The sequence below is a fragment of the Equus quagga genome, chromosome 14, assembly GCF_021613505.1.
Source record: "Equus quagga isolate Etosha38 chromosome 14, UCLA_HA_Equagga_1.0, whole genome shotgun sequence".
NCBI lineage: Eukaryota > Metazoa > Chordata > Mammalia > Perissodactyla > Equidae > Equus > Equus quagga.
In genome coordinates this window covers 64,386,638-64,392,073 of record NC_060280.1, presented here as the reverse complement: position 1 = coordinate 64,392,073, position 5,436 = coordinate 64,386,638, and the positions used below count along the sequence as shown (strand labels likewise).

Genomic DNA, 5,436 nt, shown 5'->3' with positions numbered 1-5,436 from the left:
GAGATCGGCGGTGATGATAATCTCTTATTTTAATAATATAAAATAACTGTCCCACTGAATCAGAGTGAGCGATGAATTCCATGGCCTGGGGTTAGAGACAGCCCAGCCTGGAGAAGAGAGCCAGGGGGGATGCAGGATGCCTTTCTTCCCCTCTGTCACTCCCTCTCTCTTGTCTTTCTTTCTCTCTCTCTCTTTTTTTTTTTTTGAGAGAGATCAGCCCTGAGCTAACATCTGCTGCCAATCCTCCTCTTTTTCCTGAGGAAGACTGGCCCTGAGATAACATCTGTGCCCATCTTCCTCTACTTTATATGTGGGACGCCTGCCACAGCATGGCCTGATGAGTGGTGCCATGTCTGCACCCAGGATCCGAACCGGCGAACCCTGGGCAACCGAAGCGGAACGTGTGAACTTAACTGCTGCGTCACTGGGCTGGCCCATTGTCTTTCTCTTTTAAGGGAGATATGTGCCAGCGTCGTCTGTGACTCCTGGATCTGGTACCACTAAGAATGTGGGTAGCCAGGGAGAGTGGTGGATTTGGGGAGAGAGGGAGTGTATGTGTGAGTGAGTGAGAGAGAGAGAGAGAGGATGAACAAAAAATAATAAATCTGGGCAAACAGATATCCAGTTTTCCTTTGTGATCTGTCGATAGGAAATACTCTGATTTGTGACCCTGGAAAGGGGGAACAAGCTGCCCAAAGGCAGGGGCCTGGAAAGATGACCTCTAGGAGATATGGGACTGCTAACTGGGGCATAGAATCATAGGGTGCTTGGTCTGGCCCCAGCAAACCTGCCGGGGGTTAGGGATGACCCCCTCTTCAATCAGTCTTTTAATTGGCAACCACATATCGAATACCTATCATGTGCTGGTCTTCCTGTGGTTGGGTCAGACCAGGGCGGTTTCAAAAGCATCCGGGTGGTGGGGAACAAACTCTGTGGCACATGTTGGCTCAGCAGGGCTCCCCTTCACCACCGGCTGCTAAGAGCCGAGGAGCTGCAGACCTGTCTTCTTCCCTGGGATTAATTCATTACTCCAGCCCTACTCAGATGCCGTCAGGTTCAAACGTCAGAATTGAGTATGCAGCTAATGAGTAAAATGCGCTCTCTCTCTCTCTCTGTCCAGGGCTCACTCTCTCCCTCTTCTGTCTCTGCAGACAACTGCAGGTGTCAGGGGGTTGTATGGGGTGGACCAGCGTCTGTGACTGCCTCAGCCAGTGAGGGGCCTTCCTCCCCTTTCTTAGTAAGTGGGAAGTCTGCTCTATTGACTGAACTGTTTATTGCGGAAAGTCCACTCCCACTGGGGCTCCTGAGACAAGACTCATCAGAGCACGTGGAGAAGTGGGGAGACCTGATGGCAGGGAAAGGCCTGATTCCTGCACTTGTAATCTCTGCTCCTCATTAGTCAACAGCCATTCCTGATAACTCAGTACATGCTGGGTCCACACGAGGCACTAAGGATATGGAGTGGAACAGATTGATTGGTTCTTTTTTTAAAATAAATATTTAGTAAATATCTAAAGAGCCCGTGGGGTGTATTGCTTAGGGTTTGAAGGCTCTGGAGTCAGACTTCCTGGGTCTGAATCTGCTGCTGGATCGTTGCGTTAACTTAGGCAAGTTAGTCAGTCTTTTGAGCTCTGTTTCCTCATCTACAAAATGGGGATAACAAAAAATACCACCTTTATGGGTTGTTATGCACGTTAAACGGGATCAATACAAGTAAAGCTAGCAAATGCTAAATAAATGTGGTTATTGTTCCTATGTCGGAAGAACTTGGAGTCTCAAAGTCTAAAATAAAACCAGTCAACTGTGAATGGCTGCTTACTATATACCAGGGAATGTGATTGATATCATTAACTCATTTAATCCTCACAACAACCTTATAAGGTAGGTCTCATTATCATTACTACCATTTTATACAGGAGGAAACTGAGACTGAGTTCTCTTCTTGCATAAGGGCACCCAGCTCGTAAACGATGGAGCTGGAATTTGATCTCTGCTCTGCAGATTCTGAGTGTGAACTCTTGGCCACAATTTATGTCTTGGGGAGACAGAACATAGATAATTATAGAAATGGCATCGTGTAATACAGATCCACATACAGCATTGTGAGATCCACAGAGAATAATGTGGCTGCCTCTGTCTAGGGAGCAGGGCCAGCCTTAATCTGCTTGGAGAGAAATCCAAGCATCTCTGAAGCATTGGGTGAAGAAAAGGTGAAATGACAAAAAGATACCAGGGCCTGGGGGGACCTCAAGGGCTGTGCCTGCTAAGTCAATATTTTGCTAAATGTTCAATTTGCAATCAGAAACAAGCACTCTGCAAACATGTTTCTTTTTATAGTCCTTGGTATTTTTCTTCTGTTTTCCTTGAAAGGTTCTCCCCACCCCAAGCCCATTGTGCTTGTGTTTGCAGACCTGAGAGGGAGAGATACGCCTCTGTGGCTGGGTGGGGTAGCAGGCATGACCTCACAGTCAAGAAGAGCCAAAGCAGGTATCTGGATCACACAGAGAGATGGAGGCGGGAGGCACAGAGCCAGGTCAGAAAGGGACTGGCCACGTCCATGGCAGCTGTTCCTTCACAGATGGGTGCCATGAAGCTCTAATGGGAATGGTCACATTGGCCAAATAGTTGGAGACCTGTGATGGCTTTCCTTGTCATTCTTTTTTTTTTTTTTTTTTTTTGAGACAGACATAGCTGTTTAGCCAGAGCTCTTCTACAAAGCTCTTTGAGTCACACTTGAACTTATTTCATAGTCATTGTAGTATATGGCTCACCCTGTACTGGATTGTAAGATTCCTGAAGGCTGTGAGCTTGTTGCACCCAATTTTGCACCCTCCACACACTTAATACAGCACCTTGCCTGTGGAAGGTGATAGGCCGAACACCTCGTGAGTGAATTTGAGACCATGGGAAAGTCACAGTCATACCGCTATTTTCAACATGGTGAGTTATAGCAGGGGTGGGTGGGTCCCAAGGACAGGGGTCCAGTCTCCAAGAGGTGCCAGTTAAGAACTATCCTGGGGGCCGGCTCCGTGGCCAAGTGGTTAAGTTCGTGTACTCCGCTGCGGCGGCCCAGGGTTCGGATCCTGGGCGCGGACATGGCACCGCTGGTCAGGCCACGTTGAGGCGGTGTCCCACATCCCACAACTAGAAGGACCTGCAACTAAGATATACAACTGTGTACAGGGGGGGTTTGGGGAGATAAAGCAGAAAAAAAAAAAAAAAAAGAACTATCCTGGACTCAGATTAGAAGTGTTACAAGTGAGGCCATTAGAATGGGAATCCGGGAATGGGGCCCACTCAGAGGCCCAGTAATTCTACCTGGGCACTCAGGGTGAGGATGGGAGGGGCACCTGGAGACTGGGAACAAGGCAGGGCAACTTGCTAGAGTGGAACAAGATGTAAGAGATTAGTTTACAACTCTATCACCCAGACCACTGCAATAACCTCCCGAGTTATCTGCTGGTTAGTCTCTCCCCGCTTCCAGTCATTTGTCAATTGACTACTATCATCCTTTATCACGCTCTACTTCAAAACCTCTAGTGACTCCTCTTGGCCTCAGAAAGAAGTCCATACTCCAAAGCCCCAATCTACCTTATTTCCCACTCTCTGCACCCTCCACCCATGAAACATTTCTTGTTTAAGACTGGAGCTTATTTATAACTCCCCCACCCCCAATGCTCCTTGCAATTTCTTGACTAGACACCTTTTCATAGGCCTCATTCTGTCTTACACATACCCACACCTACAACCACATCCGGAGCCCAATTTAAATCTTACCTTTTCCAGGAAGACATTTTTGGCTTCGCCGGCCCACATCCTTTTTAGTCTAACATCTGTTGAGCATGTGCCATGAGCCAAGCACTTGATGTGAGTTATCTCCTTTAGTCCTTCCGGTAGCCCCATGACTTCAGCTCTGCTGTTAATTCCAAAGGTAACGTACCTCCCTCAGACTTACATAGCTGCAAGTTCAATGTCAGTATTGAACCTCGTACTTTAAAATCTGAAGCACTGTTCTTAATCCTGTTGTATACAAAATAATCTGCTGTTCTTTTCACTTTTTTTTTTTTTTTTGACCGAAGCAGTGCTCAGTCTTCTATTAGATCCTGCCTACCTGCATGCGTCTTCTTGAGCTCACTCCGCATCGGGGGGGTGTGTTCTGGTGGCTGGGCAGGGTGTAGGGGAGGGGACTTGGCATCCTGTCCCCTGAGAAGGGACTTTGGCGAGGTTCATGTGTTTGTGGCAGTGGCTGGGAAAGAGCTTTCATGCCCTGCATGGGGGTGCAGGGGCAGTGGTGTCTCAGACCTGGACACAGGGCCCTTCCTGTGGGGAGCAGCCCAGGAATGGGCAGGCACCAGCTGAGGCCTGGGCTCTCTTAGGGGGCCTTCCCTCGGTGCCACCAGGTCCAGCCCTCTGGCCCAGCTCCCTAGAAGATGTCCTTTCTTGCAAGGTCACCTGTGTTACATTGGCTGTGTGCCCCTTGCCTGGCACTGTGCCCTCTCGGCCCATTTCCTGCACTGGGAGCTGGGCCCCTAACCCCTCAGAGGGAGGATCCCCTGAGAGGGTCCTGTGGGGTTGTGGGCTGGAGTTGGCACAGACAGTGTGTGGGGGGAGCAGGTGACTGGGACAGGGGCTGGGTGTGCGGGGGCTGGGGTGGCCTAGTCGTCTTTGTCCTTGGCACCATGTTTGAGGATACGGGTGAACTCCACATAGTTAAAGTTGCCTTTCTTATCAATGGGTGCCTCGCGGGACATCTCGTCCACCTCCTCGTCTGTGAAGCGGTCGCCCATGGTGGTGAGCAACTCCTGAAGGTGGTCCTCATGGATGAAGCCTGAGGCCTCCTCGTCGAAGCAGGTGAAGGCGTTGTGGGTCACGTCCTCGAGGTCTGTGCCGTTCAGCTTCTCCTCAAACATGGTGAGGAACATGGTGAAGTTGATGGGCCCCGGGACCTCGCTCATCATGCCCTCCAGGTACTCGTCCGTGGGGTTCTTCCCCATCGAGGCCAGCATGTCATGCAAGTCCTCCTTGTCAATGAAGCCATCTCAGTTCTGGTCGATCATGTTGAAGGCCTCCTTAAACTCCTGGATCTGGGACTGGTCAAACATCGCGAAGACATTGGATGTGGCCCGCTGTGGCCGCTTCTTAGTGGTCTTGGCCTTGGCCCGTTTGCTGGACATCTTGGCTTCAGGTAGGTGGGAATTCCTTGGTGCGGAGAAGGCGCTCGCTCGCTTGGTGCGCGGAGCCAGGTGCGGAGCCCGCGGCCCTCTTTTCACTTTTTATGCAAGGAATAAATAACCTTCCCTCCCCTCTGTAACACTGAGGGCTGTGGGTACTATATGAAAATGTAGGGTTTAGGGTTTCTACTTTGGAGGCAGGGTGATATTTTATAAGAATATTGAACTAGAACTCAGGAAAACTGTCTCTTGGCTCTGCTGTTGG

At 49.8% G+C, this 5,436-nt stretch overlaps 1 pseudogene; it reads right to left on the bottom strand.

Moving 5' to 3' along the window:
- Positions 1 to 4,655: 4,655 nt before the first annotated feature.
- Positions 4,656 to 5,201, bottom strand: LOC124225283 (myosin regulatory light chain 2, smooth muscle major isoform-like; annotated as a pseudogene).
- Between the last annotated feature and the right edge of the window lie 235 nt (positions 5,202 to 5,436).